Here is an 18929-nt window from a genome sequence, read left to right on the forward strand (position 1 = left end):
TATTCATCTGAAGTGGTAGTTTGGTTTCCAAGCCCATTCCATTTGCTGAGACTGCCAACAAAGGTGCCATTTTCTGTTTTCAAATGGATGGAAACAGAGACCACAACTCATTTCTGTAGCAATGTACTAATAGACATCTGGTAGTACTGAAATTGGCCCATCCTGATCAGCCTGATTTGAACCAGTCAATGTGAAACATCTCACTTTACTAGCTGGGCACAGTCTATTTATTGCTGGCACTTCAACCCAGTACATCTTACTATTAAGAGCTGGTCAAAAACTGGAAATTTTCACCCTATGGGAAATGCTAATATTTTGATTTGGGGGTAGGCAAGGGGGGAATCCTCATTTGGGACAAAGTCAAAACACACCCACCCTTTTGTTTTGTTTTAAGACCATAAATGTATAGAAAATTTCTATGCAAAAAATGTTGAAATATTTTGTTTCAGCTTGGTTTAATATTCAGCTATGTCTGCATAAGCTGCCAGCTGCATGGGTACTCCGGGGGTCAGCACCCACGGAAAAAAAAATTGGGGGTGCTCAGCACCCACCAGCCACAGCTGTTCGGTGGCAGTGGGGTGTCAGGGAAGGGGGTGGTAAGAGGCGGAGCGAGGGCGGGGCCTCAGGGGAGGCATAGGATTGGAGCACCCACAGGGAAAAATAAAAGTCAGCGCCTTTGGGAGCTGTAGTTTGGTTGCTTCATGCCCCTATTCTACTCTATTGGCCATACTGAACAAGGACAGCCAAGGTGGGTGCAGCTCAGGGTTAAAAGAAACAATCTTTCATTTAGACAACCTGGCAGGTTTCACTTCAGGTCCATCTGACCCCAAATATTTCATTTCTTTTTATATGGAAAATTTTGATTTTACTGAAACTGCATTTTCCATTCCAAAAACATTTTGATGGAGAAGTCCTGTAAGCTCTACTTACTAACCCCCACAACGTAATAGCTGTTAAATTTGATGGGGGGAGATGATTAAGCCTATATTGACTCACTGGAGAATGTTCCACAGGTGGGACAGTTGCTCATAATGTAAGCTATATTTACAGAATTTCAAATCATATAAAAGTAAGTTTTAATTGCTAAGATGGTTAAAAAAGTTCCAAATGGAACCATTTTCTATCTATAGTTCTGTCTAAATTGAAAACAAATCAGAAAAATCACATTTATTTCACTGAAATTTAATTTGAGAGGAAAGCCAGAAAAAAATGTTCCTCCAACACTCTGTTCAACTTTTTTGGAATTAAACGTTTCAATTTTTTTTAAAATGTAGTATTATATTATGCAGAATAATATATAGTTTAAAATATCAACTCAAAGCGAAACAAAATGTTTTAAGCAATCAGACTGTGGTATAAAGCCCCATATTTTTCATAGTAATATTATGGTGATGATTATAACATAACTATGATGTATTTTATGAAAGATAGGTTTTGTAAGATATCACTGAAAAGCTTATGACTCACAGAATATGATTATCCTATTTGTATGCATGTATCATTTTGGTATCTGAAGTTAGGAAAATTATCTATGTTTCTATTACAAATGTGTTTACACCTGGGGAACACCTACTAGTTAGAATGCAATCAATCTAAATGGCTGGCTGGGCAGGGCTATTAGGGAGAACAATAGGTCTTAGAAGATGCTACTCTTCCACTGGGGGGGCCTTCCTGAGTGGTCTACAAACAGCCTCCAAGTCATAGCTGCTCTGTCCCTACTGAGAGACATGTGACCAAGTCACCTGATACTGGACTCCATCTTGGAATACCAGCGTTTTTCCACTGACTGGGTATGGGAGACAAAGGGTTCCCACCATATGCAAAAGCTATTTAAGGCAGGGGAGTGAGATCATTGTGTTTTTTCACTGACTCCCTGCTGGAAACACCTGAGGAACTGGACTAGGGGAGGAGGGTTGAACCCAGGCTAGAAGGATTTCTAGCCTGTGAAAAGACTACCTGGGGTTTTAAGCTGGAGAGTAGAGATAGGGTCCAGAGTGACCTAGACCAATTGGAGGACTGGGCCAAAAGAAATCTGATGAGGTTCAGCAAGTACAAGGGCAGAGCCCTGCACTTAGGAAGGAAGAATCCCATGCACTGGTAAAGGCTGGGAACCGACTAGCTAAGCAACAGTTCTGCAGAAAAGGACCTGGGGATTACAGGGAATGAGAAGCAGGATATGAGTCAGGAGTGTGCCCTTGTTGACAAGAAGGCCAACAGCACATTGAGCTGTATTAGTAGGAGCATTGCCAGCAGATTGAGGGAAGTGACTATTCCCCTCTATTTGGCACTGGTGAGGCCACACCTGAAGTACTGTGTCCAATTTTGCCCCCCCCTCCCACTACAGAAGGGATGTGTAAAATTGGAGAGAGTCCAGAGGAGGGCCATGAAAATGATTAGGGGCTGGGACACATGACTTATGAGGAGAGGCTGAGGGAACTGGGGTTATTTAGTCTACAGAAGAGAAGAATGATGGGGGATTTAATAGCAGCCTTCAACTATCTGAAGGGGGGGTTCCAAATCTAGGCTGTTCTCAGTGGTAGCTGATGATAGAACAAGAAGCAATGGTCTCAAGTTGCAGTGGGGAGCGTGTCTAGGTTAGATATTAGGAAACACTATTTCATTGGGAGGGTGGTAAAGCACTGGAAAGGGTTACCTAGGGAGATTGTGAAATCTCCATCCTTAGAGGTTTTTAGGGCCCAGCTTGACAAAGCCCTGGGTGGGATGATTTAGTTGGTGTTGGTCCTGCTTTGAGCCGGGGATTGGACTAGATGACCTCCTGAGGTCTCTTCCAACCCTAATATTCTATGATTAAGCGCAAGCAAGTGCAGAGATTCTTAAGGGCAAGCTGCAAAATATGTAAAACAACAGTTAGGGTGAGAATTTGCTACTCATATCCAATCTCTTGAGTATATTAAGCTTATATTGCAGTTTTATTTATTTGCTAGGTAATCTGCTTTGTTTGCTATCCCTTATCACTTAAAATCTATATTTTATAGGTAATACGCTTGATTTTGTTTGGTCTAGTGTGTGGAAACTATAACTGGAGGCAGAAAGCTGTTACAGATCTTCCCCCACATTGAGGGAGGGGATGAATTTCATGAGCTTACGCTGTACAGTTCCCTGTACAGCACAAGATGGTATAATTTTGGGTTTACACTCCAAAGTTGGGGGGTGTCTTAGGAACGGGGCAGTGCATTAGGTAAGCCTTCCCATGCAGAGATGATCTCAGCATCTGTGTGTAGCTGCAGCTGGGTGTGTCCCCCACCTGTATGTGTGCTGGAGGGGGCTTGTCAAAGCAGTACAGTGTTAAGGGAGCCCAGGCTGGTGGGTCATGGGGACTAAGTGATACCCCAGTTACAGGTGTCACCACAGGTGAAACCCATCACACAGACATTTATTTGAATTTTTCTTTGCAGAGAATTTCAAATTTTTAAATTTTGTTCTGATTTAGAATGAAGACAAATTTTGAAATTTGTGATAAAAATGTCTATCCTCCGCACAGCTCTAGTTACTTGTTTGGGTAATATAATCATAATTTTTTCCAAAAAATCAAGCACATATTTTATCTAATTTTGGTAGACTGGGTATAGCTTCTGAATTTCACAATAAGCTTAATTTTCTCATTGCTTGAACATTTTTAAAAATAGTCTTTGTGAAATATTTATAGAAGAACTTATAAGCTTCTTAACATTTACCAAACAGCACAAATTCTATTTTAAATGTAAGGAATAATCAAAGATTCTACTGTACATGGTGAAAAATGAATGTATATGTTTTTTAACATAAATACCCAGTATGTAGTTAAACAGATGACATGGCAAGTCTCAAAAGCCAGAAGATTGTTTAAATATGGGCTGAGTACAACTGGTGTTGAATATGTCAAGCAGAAACTGATACTGGACAGATCTTCTGGATCTGCTCATGTATATAGCCTAGAATATTTGAAATCAATGCTATAAAACTTCAATAGTAGGAACAACTATTCAACCTGATACATCAGGGGTGGCCAACCTGTGGCTCTGGAGCCCTTAAGAAGTTAATATGTGGCTCCTTGTATAGGCATCAACTCCGGGGCTGGAGCTACAGGTGCCAACTTTCCAATGTGCCAGGTGGTGCTCACGGCTCAGTGCTCAACCCCTGGCTCTGCCACAGGCCCTGCCCCCACTCCACCCCTTCCCGCACCCTCTCCTTAGCCTGCAGTGCCCTTGCTCCTCCTCCCCCGAAGCCACAGAGCCTCCTGCACACCACGAAACAGCTGATCGAGAGGAGCTGTGCAGGGAGGGGGGAGGAGATGCTGATCGGCAGGGCTGCTGGTGGGTGGGAGGTGCTGGGAGTGGGGTGATCAACTGATGGGGGGCTGCTGACATATTACTGTGGCTCTTTGGCAATGTACATTGATAAATTCTGGCTCCTTCTCAGGCTCAGGTTGGCCACCCCTGTGATACATGATATCGATGAGGTGAAGCTTTCATAGATCAAGCAATTAATTGAATTTGCAAAAATGTGTGTAAAAATGTTACTACTGTGTAAGTAGAAGATTCAAAATCACCCATGTTAAAAGATTGCTTTCTGTGCACAGGAGAAACAGGTTCTTATGAAGAGTTAATACCCCACTTAAATTGATGTCTGGCAAAATTTCAGGTGAGTGTATTTTTGGAAATTTAAAATATTTACATAAATATATAAATATAAATGTAAATCAATGCACAAAATTGTATTAGAATGTTTTAGATTTTAGAAAGCTAGTTCTTTTCTTTTTACTTTATTTTTCTTTTCTTCATTTTTTCAGGTAGTCATTCCCTTTTTAACAATTTGACTTGGATGGGTATTTCCTCCCCCCCCCCATGTTTTGCAGGTTTATTATCCTTTTACACACACACCTTGGAGAAACAGGAGGGTCAGCAGCAAAAATCTCATCATTTTTGACCAGCTATTTTTAACAAAGCCATAGATAGGCAAGTTCTTCTGTAGTAGTCAATTTTTGTTTTAAAGTTTCTCAGCTCATCACTTAATCCTATACTTTGTCTATTGACTCTAGGTGCTGTAAATGAAAGAACCTTTCTGAAAGGATAACCACTAAAGCAGGTAAGTGCACAATAAACAGACCTTTTTCTGTAATTGCTTAATTTTAAACAGATAGTACTTCACTAGAGCTGAAAGGGACAGAACAAAAGTCCATGGAAAAAACTCCCATTGAATTCAATGGGCATTATCTCTACCTCTCTACTCCAAACTTGTGTCCTCCTGTTAAACTAAAATCCTGACTTGTGTCTCTGACATCATCTTGTGGATGTGTTGTTGTCAGCTCAAGCTCAGCATGGCTAAATGAGAGCTCTGAATCTAACTCTCCCGGCTACCTCTTTTATTGATCCCTGTGGACACCACCACCAATACTCAGGCCCATAAAGTGGGTATCATCTTTGACTCAGACCTCTCTTTAGGTCTTCACATCCAGGCTACATCAAAGTATTGCAGATTATCGCTGAACAGCATCACTAAGATTTAGCCTACCCATCCACACAGCTAATCATCTCATACAGGCTCTACGATTGCTATACAAAGTGAATACTGTATATATTAAAATGTAAGTTGTAATCTACAAAGTAGGAGTGTAGCCACAGTGGCACGTGTGGCAGCATGGGCTAGAGTGACACTCAAGTACAATCCTGGCCAGACCCCTGGGTATATACTTGGGTAGCCACCACAGTTATTTGTTAGTCTCTAAGGTGCCACGGGTACTCCTTTTCTTTTTACCACTATTTTTAGTGAGCTAGTTTGAGAATGCTCCCATGTGCTACAATTGCACCTCTCAATTGCAGTGCAGACATACCAAAATGTTGCTTAGTAAGCTATAGCTGATTTAGCAGCTAGAAGGGCAAATGCAGCTGTAAATGAAACAAAGTTATTTTGGCATATCAAAGTGGTCTGGAGGTTTATTGAGAAATTACTGTATGAATCTGATTAACTTTAGAATAAGGTTTTCTTGAACTCTGAACCACTCTGCCACAATTATAGATAGGCTATCATACCATTTCATTTTAGTCTTACTGGACATTTCTGTTTTGATAGAGTTAAGTAACTCAACAGTCACCTTTATCTATCCTGAAAGTTTTATCAGTTCTCAAGGGAGGAATTAAATTGTATCACAAAATATTAATCAACCATTGTTCATTTCCACACATTCCTCAATACCCAGAATATTTTGACACCATGGGCATTAAAACTTTCCAATTTATGGGAAAGGTAACTATTATCTTTAGTTTTAGCACCATTAATGCTTTTTATATTGTCAGGTGTAATGCTGAGCATAGTTCATTCTCTCAGCATGAACCTTCTCTGAAGTGCAGCGATGTTATTAAAATCTTGACATTTATTACATACAGTAGTAAAATTCATGAAATACCAGAATGAAGGCAAACACACGATGCATTAAAGGGAACAATTTTAATGGCACTCAGTGTACTAATAACAATTTTAATATTTGTGAATCTTGAATAGAGCTGGTTATAATGTTGGTGGTCAGGAGCTGAGAAGAGTCCTTGACTCACAAAATAGTAGTGCCAGAACTCCTTGGACCTAGTTCCCCACCCTCAAATGAGAGAGGGTGGCTTGGTAACCTGCACAGACTGCAGAAGAGCCCCGTAGATCCAGCTTCCCATTTGGGAAGAAGATGGGTCTGGACTTAAAGGGGTCAGGGGCAACTTCCAGACCTGACACCTGAAGCTACAATCTTTCCTTCCAGAGCTGGCCTGGAAGTGCCAAAAGAAATAACTTCTCTATTTTGTCATGAAATTATTTTTCTATATTTTGATCAGCTCTGGCTTGGGATTCAATCTGGGATTGTCTTTGAGGCCCATCTTTACTATATGTAGTCTGAGAAATTTATTGGCTTTAGTAGTCTTGTTCTTTGGCTTTTGTTTTCTCTTTGTATTTATTAAAATGTATTGATTCTAAGTCTGTGTAAAGGTTTTTTCTGTTTTATAAAATGTGTTACAAAAAGCAAAATTATGTTATTAAAATTAGCAGTAGAGAGAAAATTTAAAAAAAGTTCATCTTGCAAGTAAAAATACATGTAACCATGATGATATTTTCCTTGCAAAACAAGACAATCAGATGTGTTTTATAAGTGACACACAATGGAGTTAAATTCTTCATTAAGGGCTCAGTTTAGCACCCACTGAAGTCAATGGAAAACTCCATTGACTTCACTGATGGAAAAAAGTATATTTTGACACTGTACTGCTGATGAAAAATGATGTAATAAACTCAAATCAAATCCAGAGTTAAATGGTGGATATAAACTACTTAGGAAATAATGCAAATTTGTCAGATAATATGACATTTATAAAGATGATTTTTAAAATAATCCTGTTGAACACCAAGCCTAGCTGAAACATGTCCACACTACACTATAGTATATTACTTACACTAATGCTGGATATAGAGATCCTAGTACAAAGGCAAGTTTTGATCAAGTACGTATGTTCTACTTTTAGAACTCAGCCCTCAACTAGGAATTTTGAGTACTTAAAGTAAAACTTTCATAGTGGATGAAACTCTCATTTGTATGACATTTTAATCCACATTTTTATTATAAATTCCACTTGTATTTCATATATTTTCTTCTCATATTTAATAGTTATTGAAGAATCTGTACCCATACAAAGATTCTATTCCTTCTCAATGTATCTTCTCATCCTATTTGATACTGCACTAAGGTGGTAATGCTAAGTTTATGAAATCACAGTTGTTTCCATGGCAGTAACTTGTGATGTTAAAAACATGCAATAATGATTTCATTACTGTATCACACAGGAAAAGATGTTGGGCATACAAATTCTTATCGAAGCACAAATATCAAACAATAGGAGAGAAAATAACTGAAGAAGCATGGTGCTTTTTGTATTAATGTTCCCTTTCATCAAGTATATGCCAGTTTTAAAGTCCCTTAATCTAGAATAAGAGGAAAGAAGTCATTTTAAAAACCTGAGAGTGGAGTCTGCATGCATTAAAATCTCATTTTACCTACCATTTATCCATGTTAAATCCATTATTAAAACACCAAAATCAATTTTCTAATTTTTTTATTTAGATTCAAAATTGAATGCAAGAGCCTATTCTAAAACGATGGTTAATAGAAGAGTAATTAAAGCTTTAGTCGTGCTTATCAGAGAGGAGAAGGGAGATATCTGACTGTCCTGAGCTTAAGAGATGCTATTACGAAGAAAAGAGAAAGAGATTTAATACAATGCTAACCAAAGTGAATAATGTATATATTAAAATGTAAGTTATACAATATTTGATACACTGTATTCAGTATTTCAGTTTAATTTTGATTCCAAAACATTTGATATTGCTCTAGCTACACTATTTTAATAGAATAAACTATTTAAATTGAAATGCATTTTTCCTTGATAACTGTAATGGAAATGCTGTGTTAATTATAATATTTACTGGTGTAAAGAAGGAATTATGCTCTCTTGGGACCGCATTGCAGAATTGGGTACTTTTTTGAGACATTTTCTTGCGAAGCCCCAGGATTTGGCCACTGTCACTGCAAGATACTGGACTTAATTGACAAAGAGTCTGATTTAGCATAGCAAATCTAATATTCTTACTTAAAGTACTCTTAATTTAAGGCTCTGAAATTATACTGGTAAAATATTCAGCTTTTTCATTTTTAACTATTTGTTCATTTTCCCTCCCTATATTCCTATTTTAATTCTTCACAAAGCATACCAAACCATGCAGTACCTGGTAAATTATTATTTATTCCTAATTTTATTCAAAGGTAAATAGCTATAGTACATACAGCTCTTTATATTATAAATTAAGATTTTATCTGGCTCTTAATATAAATGCCACTAAGTGCCTGACAAAGAATACTGAACAAAAGAGAATGGCACAGATTCTCAAACAGGCACCCAAAAAGCACCATTCCAGATCCCTGAAGTCATGGCTATATTAAGCAGGTTCATGAGGCCTCAGATATTTTGAAGGAGCTATTTGTTGTTGTTGTTGTTTTTAAAAACAATCAACAGTAATCATTTCTCATCTCCTCCTGCCCAGAGTTGGAACTGGGATGTGGGGAAGGATAAACGATTTGTGGCTGTGGGGGGACTTCTTGAAAGAGGAGAATTCACATGGGTTGTGGCAGCAGTGAAAGGACAAGCAAGGAAAGAGGTAACAGGTGCTCTGGGCAGCAGGACTATGAGGAGTAGTTGGCTATCAAGCACATATTGAACAGCACAGTAGTAGAGGCCAGCTGCACTCAGCAAAGATGAGGGATGGGTAGCTAAGAGAGAGGGTCTGAGGAAGATTGGGATGGTAGGAGAATGAGTTAGGAATGGTCAAGGAGAGCCAGATTTATGAAAACATAGGGTTGCAGCAAAGTTGGAGTAGTACAAATCTAATTGAGCTTTTTCTGAGGGAATACTTTAGACATGGCTTAGTTTGGGTTGGTTCATGGCTATACAGCATACAGGTAACTCTCAGATGCTGCTGGGTTGTTCTCTGGAATCTCAATTTTCATTAAAAAGCCTCTGGTTGTTGGTGTTATAAAAAGCTCTCAAAAACATGAGCCAAGTGTAACCAATGCAGAGGCTTCTACATGAGTCTGCAGAGAACCTGGAACAGAGACCCAGAACTGCCCATTCATTTAATTTAACTCAAATGCCCAGTCATGACAACTGTCTTGTCTGGACAAGACAATTGTGGACTATTTTATTCCTCATGTAAGAAAGCAGAGGAAGGATCACAAATATGCACAATGTATTAAGAAAAGGAGTGGATCCACTGAATGCATCCAATGAAGTGAGCTGTAGCTCACAAAAGCCTATGCTCAAAGAAAATTTGTTAGTCTCTAAGGTGCCACAAGTCCTCCTTTTCTTTTTGTGGATATAGACTAAACACGGCTTGTCAAGGTTCCTTCCCCACTCTAAACTCTAGGATACAGATGTGGGGACCTGCACGAAAACGCCCCTAAGCTTATTTTTACCAGCTTAGGTTAAAACTTCCCCAAGGTACAAACTATTTTACCTTTTGTCCTTGGACTTTATTGCTGTCACCACCAAGCGTCTAACAAATATATAACAGGGAAAGAGCCTGCTTGGAAACTTCTTTCCCCCCCAAAATCCTCCCAAACCCTACACCCCCTTTCCTGGGGAAGGCTTGATAAAAACCCTCACCAATTTACATAGGTGAACACAGACCCAAACCCTTGGATCTTAAGAACAATGAAAAAGCAATCAGGTTCTTAAAAGAAGAATTTTAATTGAAGAAAAAGTAAAAGAATCACCTCTGTAAAATCAGGATGGTAAATACCTTACTGGGTAATCAGATTCAAAACATAGAAAATCCCTCTAGGCAAAACCTTACAAAGTTACAAAAAGACACAAAAACAGGATTATACATTCCATTCAGCACAACTTATTTTATCAGGCATTTAAACAAAACTGAATCTAACGCATATCTAACTAGATTGCTTATTAACCCTTTACAGGAGTTCTGACCTGCATTCCTGCTCTGGCCCCAGCAAAGGCCACACAGAGGGAGAGAACCCTTTGTTCCCCGCCCCCCCCCAGCTTTGAAAGTATCTTGTCTTCTCATTGGTCATTTTGTTGAGGTGCCAGCGAGGTTATCTTTAGCTTCTTAACTCTTTACAGGTGAAAGGGTTTTTCCTCTGGTCAGGAGGGATTTAAAGGTGGTTAGCCTTCCCTTTATATTTATGACACGGCTGCTACTCTGAAATAATGTATTAAGAATGATTTCTCTTTTAGTGCCACCAATTATTCCCCCACACACAACAAGAAGCCAAGCTCAAAGAACCTAGTGTCAGTGACTGCGACATGGGCTGTCACGCACAGTGGTTAAAGCAGGAGTCAGAGGCCAGAACCAGGGGTCAGAGCCAAAGACAGAAATTGGAAAAAGAGGATCACAAGTGAGTTACCTGGAATGAGGCAAAGCAGGAGCAGGGCTAGGTCCATGGCTGGGAATAAGCATGCATAAACACTATCACAGCTATGGATGAATGCTTTGAGCAGCTGCTGAACTGCTTCTGGGATTAAGAGTCAGTATGCTGACTCTTCCGACCCCTCAGTACACTAGCTGCACTCATTAGGTTGCCTGGAGACTGTGTCTGCTGCAGGCACTGCTTCCTCACACCTAGAGAAGCCCAAGGGCATATTAGAGTCCTGCCAAGGGAAAGCCAAAATCAAGGAACCCAGTGGAGCCCTATATTTTGAATATATGCACAATATTGTGAGCAGTGTCATTTTTGCAACTCACTTATGGATGGAACTTGGAAAAATGCCACCAATCTTCCCTCCCCCGAAAATTTGACCACTGAATTAAAAGAGGGTCAGGACCAACGAGTTAAGAATTCTGGGGGTGAGCAACATTTTTAGGACCTGTGGAGAAACCTGGAAGCAAAGCCGAGGGAATATCAAGCCATCACTAGAAGAAATGGCTGCAACTTGAATCACTAGCATGTCTACCCATCTAGTACTGGTGTGGGTCCCCAACGCAGTAGAATGAGTGCCAGTCAGCAATTCTGTTCAAGAATGGCCTCATTGTCCCATTAAAGGGTTAATGAATCAATCCTCACATCTCCTCTTTGAGGTAGGTGAAGGAGATACAGGGATCACTTCAGCAACTCTTCAAATGCAGCAGCTGTTAAAAAAATACACAGCAATACCACACAATTGTCCAAAACAGAAGACAGAGAATACGGTCCTAAAATTATATTACTTAGTTAGGCATTGACACCACATTCATCATAATAGTACCTGTGAAACTACCAAAGCAATTTTACAGAGGAAAAATTCAGTTCAAAGTCTCCAGGAATAATATCTCTTTATTAAACGAGACTTGAGAGCTTTAAGCCACACAAGAGACCAGGATTTTGGTTTTACCTATTTGACGTAAAACTGTATTTTCCAACACTCAGTTGAAACATTCATTTTATATACCTCTCATGGTCTTAATCAAAACTTGAGTTGTGCAAATAATGAATTTTTCAGTTCAATGGATGTTTCAAAAACAAAAGTAATTTGAGATCAAAATGAATCTGATTTTTGAATTTTTTGGCAAATGAAATAGTTATAAAAATAATTTCAGGTTGTACACTGTTTCATTTATACAATCTAAATGTTTCAGTTTGATTTTTACCATTTTTCAAATTGTTGATTTTTTAAATCGAAATTCAAGAACTTTTTAAACAAATGTTTTGAACGGAAAAAATTGCTTTTTTTTTCCTTTTTGGAAAACATTTCAGTTTTTCTTCTTTAAGTCCAAAGCAATTTGGCAAATCCAACATGATTTGTGAAACGTCTTTGTTGCCAAATCTGCATTTTTCACAAACAATTCACCAAACAAACAAAAAACAAACCAACCTCTCCACTCCTGCCCCCAGAGTTTTGGCCAAAAATTGTCAGCCAACCGTCACACAACTGTGTGTCTTTATAATGTGGAATGACCAGAAGAAGCATAAAGTGACAGATCCATAAACCCCTCCACAATTTGAGACTGTTCCCCCTGCCAGAGCACCCAGTACACTGGGGGGCATGGATTTCATGTCAAAACCCCCATCAGTACCTGGTCCAGCCCAGGAATGCTAATGATCCAACCAGCAGACCAAATTCAGTGATGAATCCTGGTCACGTGTCATCTGAGGTACATTGCGCATATGCTAAGACGACCAGAGTACAGGGAGCCCCTTCAAAATTCTACTGTATGATGTGCAGGGGAGTAATTACCTTCAGTCTAACTAAACTCCCCTGCAGTGTCAGGTGTGCATTATATTCTCTTTCACTTTGTTTTATACTCTATTGTGCAGCGTTGCTACGCACTGTTAGTTAGTTGTGATGTTTCATCCTAGAGGTGAAGTAATTTCCACATATTATACAGAAAACTTGTACATGATAAAAATTAAGAATATTGATAATTATTATACAGAATATCAATATCATTCTATGACAAGGAACATTAAGTCTGAGAATGAAATCATCCCTGAAAATAATTTTATCATTTCTTTTTCATAGCGTTTTTCCTCCTTCCCCTTGTATTTTCCAAACATCAGCTTACTTGTTCTAAGCATATGTAGAGGTTTTAATACTCATGTATCTCTCTTCAGAGAGATGATTGTAACCTTTGTTTATTGTTTGACTCTTATGAATTTCCACTACAAAATACTTTTTCATTGACTGAATGCTTTTTAATAGTTGTGAAATCCTCCATAAAGTAAACCTGATTACATTAGGTTTTCCTCTCCAGTAGTACATTTATCACACTGAGATGCTTCACTGTTGAGAATCCTATTTTAAAAAGCCTGCTGTTTTTCTTCGAGTCATTAATGCAGTTCTACAAGAGCCAAATATTTTCAATACATATGATGAACATATACCAGATTTCCTTTGGCCTCCTTTTACTGTAGGATAGCAACAACAGCATTGCACTGCTTCAGAAAACTCCAATGCTCTGACCTGCTAACCCTCTTTTTGAACTACTGGGTCACTTCTACTGTTATATCACATCAGAAAATCTCTCCTCTTTACTGATTGCTTGCTTTTGTTTCCGCCATATTGAAGAATGTGCAGTTTTTCCTTACGTTTTCTATGGCTGCTTTCCTAGAACATGGGTAGCCTCATTGAGCTCATCTTTAAGTAATATTTTTCTTCCCTGGAGGATGTATTTGTCAACCAAATTAATTATAATTAATTATACTGTTAGTTCAGGGAGAATAAAATCATATGTTGCTACAATGCCAGGTTGTCATCTCTCATTCTTCCATTGCTTTTAATGCTTTCAAGGACAATCCTAATAATGAAGAAGTCATATTTTGATGATTTATCTTTTAAATTATAACATATGCACATATAAAAATGACATATTTAGACCTATTTTTCAGAAATCTCTTTTTTCCAGCAGCAGCTCCCATCTCCTAATTTTACGGATGGAAATCTAAGTGTGGATCTCATAATTGTCCATGGATCCATGGAATAAGTGGCAGGATAAAATCAGTCAATCTGGCACTGGAACATTCCATATCAATGTAAGGAAAATTCTTTTTGCACTTCCCCATCCCACAAAACGAAAATAAATTACTCATTGCAACATAATGTCACCAATACAAAAAAACTTAGCAATGTTCAAAAAGTGATTGGGCATCTATATGGAGGACAATAATATCTAAAGTTGTAACAGACACTGCTAACAAATTTTGGAAGATATATTAAATTTCATGCTCAAGCCAATCTCCAGTTATGAGGGACTCCTGTTCCGTATGTGCTATGGTAATACAAATAACAGTTCTGCTCTTGGATCAGGAACCCATTGCACTGTACAGAAAGAGAGATGGCCCCTGCCCACAAAAGCTTACAATCCAAGTATAAAACGAGATAACAGAGAGAGAAAGACCAGAAAACAAGGAGAAAATTGGTTAGCAGGATAGGCATTGGGTCTTGGCACAAGAGCAGCCTACTCACGGCTGGGCTGCATGTAGGCATCATAGCAAAAGTGTGTCGTATAGAGAGATTTTAATTAGATAATAAAGCAGTTTTATAGATGTTTATAGGGAGCTTCTCCCAAGCATGAGTGCAGCATGGGAGAAAGCATGAATATGCTTGTTTAAAAATTTAACAAGTGAGCAGTGGAGGCTGGCAACATGGGCTGATCAGAGTTGGGAGTCAAAGCCCCCCTCCCCCTTTTAGTTTCCCCACAGAACCTAGATTCAGACATGGGATGAATAATCTTGTCGGTCTGGTTGGAGCCAGAAGGTGTGTCATAAATATAAAGGGAAGGTTAAACACCTTTAAAATACCTCTTGGCCAGAGGAAAAGCCCTTTCACCTGTAAAGGGTTAAGAAGCTAGGTTAACCTTGCTGGCACCTGACCACAATGACCAATGAGGAGACAAGATACTTTCAAAGCTGGAGGGGGGAGAAACAAAGGGTCTGTGTCTGTCTGGGTGATACTTTTGCCGGGGACAGAACAGGAATAGAGTCTTAGAACTCAGTAAGTAATATAGCTAGATATGCGTTAGATTATGATTTCTTTAAATGGCTGAGAAAATAAGCTGTGCTGAATAGAATGGATAGTCCTGTTTTTGTGTCTTTTTGTAACTTAAGGTTTTGCCTAGAGGGATTCTCTATGTTTTGAATCTAATTACCCTGTAAGGTATTTACCATCCTGATTTTACAGAGGTGATTCTTTTTACCTTTTCTTCTATTACAATTCTTCTTTTAAGAAACTGAATGCTTTTTCATTGTTCTTAAGATCCAAGGGTTTGGGTCTGTGGTCACCTACGCAAATTGCTGAGGTTTTTACCAAACCTTCCCCAGGAAGGGGGGTGCAAGGATTTGGTGAGGATTTTGGGGGGAAAGACGTTTCCAAACGGCTCTTTCCTAATAAAAAAACCCAGTTAGACATTTGGTGGTGGCAGCGGAAGTCCAAGGGCAAAAGGTAAAATAGTTTGTACCTTGGGGAAGTTTTAACCTAGGCTGGTAAAAGTAAGCTTAGGAGGTTTTCATGCAGGTCCCCGCATCTGTACCCTAAAGTTCAGAGTGGGAAGGAATCTTGACATGGGGGCATTTCTTAATAGCTCCCCCCCTCATCGCACTGTTCCCTAAAGGACCCTTCGGGTATTCTCTGAATTTTACCTTATTTTTGCTTTTGTTTCTTTTCCTGTTTGTCTGTCGCATCCCATCCACTCTCCCCCCGCCAATTGCCTGCCTCCAAGAGCCTCCTCTGATTTAACTCCTTGCAGTCAGGTTGGATAATATCAAAATTCTCCATGTATGGTCAAAGCAACGAGCTATGATGATGTTTTTTGCAGTAGCATTCTGAATGGATAAGAGCAGGACAAGATTACATTTGTTTAGGTGAAAGAAAAGGATATTGAAGTAATCGAGATAGGATATGAAGAGGACTAGACCAGAGTTTGAACTGTGTGGATGGATAGGAAAGACTATATCAGAGATGTTATACAGAATCTTCCAGAAGTAGATGCAAGTCTAGATGTGAGGACCAGAGAAGTCTGAGTTAGTTTACGAGTGACAGGCAGGATGGTCTTGAAATCTTATCCTTCCCTTTGGCTTCTGTTACTCTGTCCTCTCCTAGTTCTCCTCCTACCTCTACAATTTCTCCTTCAAGCATGTTCTTTGGAGAATCATCCTCCTCCAACTTTCTATGGGGGGTGTGCACTGGGCTCTGTCCTAGATCCCCTTCTCTTCTCCTTCCACACCTTATCCACAAGCACTGACTTTTGTTTTTGACAGTGGGTGCTCCTCTCCACACCCCCTCTCCCCATGCAAGCGTAATCTCACCCTCAAACACAAAAATTCAACTACCATCTCCATGCTGGAGTAGAGAGGTACTACCAGTAGTACCTCTCTACTCCACATCTGTCTTCTCCTGTTCAAACTAAAATCTCATTGCTTCCCTCTGACATCTTCTTGTGGATGGCCACACTCAGAGACATGATGTACTGAACTAGATGAACCATGGGTCTGATCCATTATGGCAATTACTACATTCCTGTGTTCCAAATTCTGTCCGACCATGGAGAAAACTTGTATCTAAATCCAGACTTGGTAGCTCAGATGTGACAGTGATGGGCACTGCATAAAAACCTAAATAAAACACAGCTGAATAGTCTGTGCCTGTCTCTAGTTGGAAAATATAATCATTTTAGGACACAATGCAATTGTAAACTTCTGCTTCTATTTGATTTGGTGTTATCACATATTTTCTTGTATAAAATAGATGGTATTCTGGGTTGTGGTGAAAATCATACCATTTTTGACTAGCTCCCTAAGGCAGGTTAGCTGGATTTATTCCCCAAATAAGAAGTGGCTTATAGCAGCATGACAAAATGCTGCTCCACCACTGAAGAAACCCATCTCTTTAAAAACCTATTTCATGAAAAAAATGACAGGAAATAGCCTTCTTAGTGTGCAAAAGGAAGAGAATTCCTCAGTACCTGAAGGTTCCTTAAGCAATGTTTCCCGCAGTGTATTCAGATTTGTAATGTTTATTTTTTCCTAAAGGATGGCTTTATTAATTTAATAAATAGCAAAATCTGTATTCTAGTTAATTCTGGAAGATACAGTAAATGACAATATTGGCATCAGTGTACTGTAATGAAAGAAACATCATCCCTAACAATTTCTACAGTTAACATGAATGCAGCGCACCAGCCTATCGTAGATCAAAGATCAACCTTCATTTCTCACCCTCCAGAATAGAGACTCTCTTATCACAAGTCCATAACATTACAGAACATTGCCTCTTACCGTTCATATTTAAATTCAGAAACAATCATCCCTTCTGATATGGACAGGATTATCCAATATACTTGCTATGTTTACCTCCCCAGGGTAAATCAAAGATACAGACTGCATATTCACCCTTTAATGAAACTGCTTTACGCATGTATGTCACACACTTCAGATTAATCCACTCTTCAAGACTGTCTAGGATTATCACTTATTAAACACGAACAACAGGGGGAAATTAAGACCACACACACACACACACATTATTTAAAAAAATAATAAAGTGTATATCTCTATTTCAACCATGGTGTTTTTTATTTCAACTACAATTTCAGGAATTTTGAAATCATTGACAAATTAATCCTAATACATTATATATAGAGTATTAATTTGCTGTCAATTTGCTGATTTCAAAATTTCTGAAATTATAGTTCATATAAAAACACCACATTTGGATGGCTGGAATGGAGATATACATTTTTTTTTAAGTTAGCACTGTGTTGAGAGGTACTGGTCACTGGATGGATCACAAACCTCATTGAGATTGGTGGGTATGAATATATCCTTAAATTAACAGAACAGTAAGGATAAATTAACCACAAGCCCACACTTAAGACAAAAGTGGTATGTGACCCTATCCAGGAGTTTTGGACTTAAGGGGCATTGAGTATTGTTTGGGTAAGGGTGTGGGTGTGCATGTGCACGCATACGTGTGTGGACAAGAAAAACACAAAATCAGAAAGTAATACAGAGCAGCTGAAAGCACAGTGTATGACCCTGGAAGAAGTCTAGGGAGAGGTTTTTTGGGATCGGGGTGCAGGTTGAATAATCTGTTTCCTGGTATTTGAGTCCTTCTGTGTTCAGAGGCAGAGGATGTTTGTACATTATTCATAAACAAACAACTACATCGAATAAATAGCTGACCACCACCAATTTCTCTTCCTAACTGGAACAACCTACTAGATCCCAGATTTTTACCTAGCCATGTAGATCAAAAGAGAGATAACATTATAATGCAATATTTAATATTAGCATATTTGTGTAAGTTCTTGTATAACCTGTGTTGACAGTAAGTATATTATTTGTACATATTTGTTTTAGTGAGTGGGTATTTTAAATGAAAGATAATTCCCACCCCACCCTCCCCCCAGTGCTTCACATTACCGTGGCATTTTGGGCAAGACAAGTGTAGGACATCGAATTCAGAAAGGACCTCTTGGGTCACTGAGTGCAGTACTTCTTCGTGTGGGATGTCTTTCTTTGGCTGTTGCTAAAGAAATACAAAGTACAGTAATAGTACTCTATATTTGTACCCTATTTTAAATGTGTAAAAGCCTTTTCATTTTGAAATTACAAGAGAAACGAAAAACATGAAATAATTTGTCAAATGGGCAAAGTGGCTAGTTTTTACCTTGTAAACTGAAAATAAATATCATGAAATGACCTCAACTTGAGGAAAAATTCAATTACATTCTAACAGTAATTACAAAAACAAAAAACAAAAAAAAACTAAAACCCCACCACAACACTGATGAAAAGCTCTATATGAACTTCAGCTTATAGAACAGCATCAAAAAAGGGCTTTTAACGGAAGTGTGTTTACAATTCTATCTCAATAATATAGTAATCTTATCAGACTTAATTTCCATTTATTGAA

General features: G+C 38.7%; 1 protein-coding gene across 9 annotated transcripts in view; it reads right to left on the reverse strand.

Moving 5' to 3' along the window:
• DMD (dystrophin) overlaps positions 1-18929 on the reverse strand; it is a 1935994-nt gene that overhangs the window by 1325136 nt on the left and 591929 nt on the right. The window lies entirely within an intron of this gene.

Source organism: Dermochelys coriacea, chromosome 1 (assembly GCF_009764565.3).
Source record: "Dermochelys coriacea isolate rDerCor1 chromosome 1, rDerCor1.pri.v4, whole genome shotgun sequence".
NCBI lineage: Eukaryota > Metazoa > Chordata > Testudines > Dermochelyidae > Dermochelys > Dermochelys coriacea.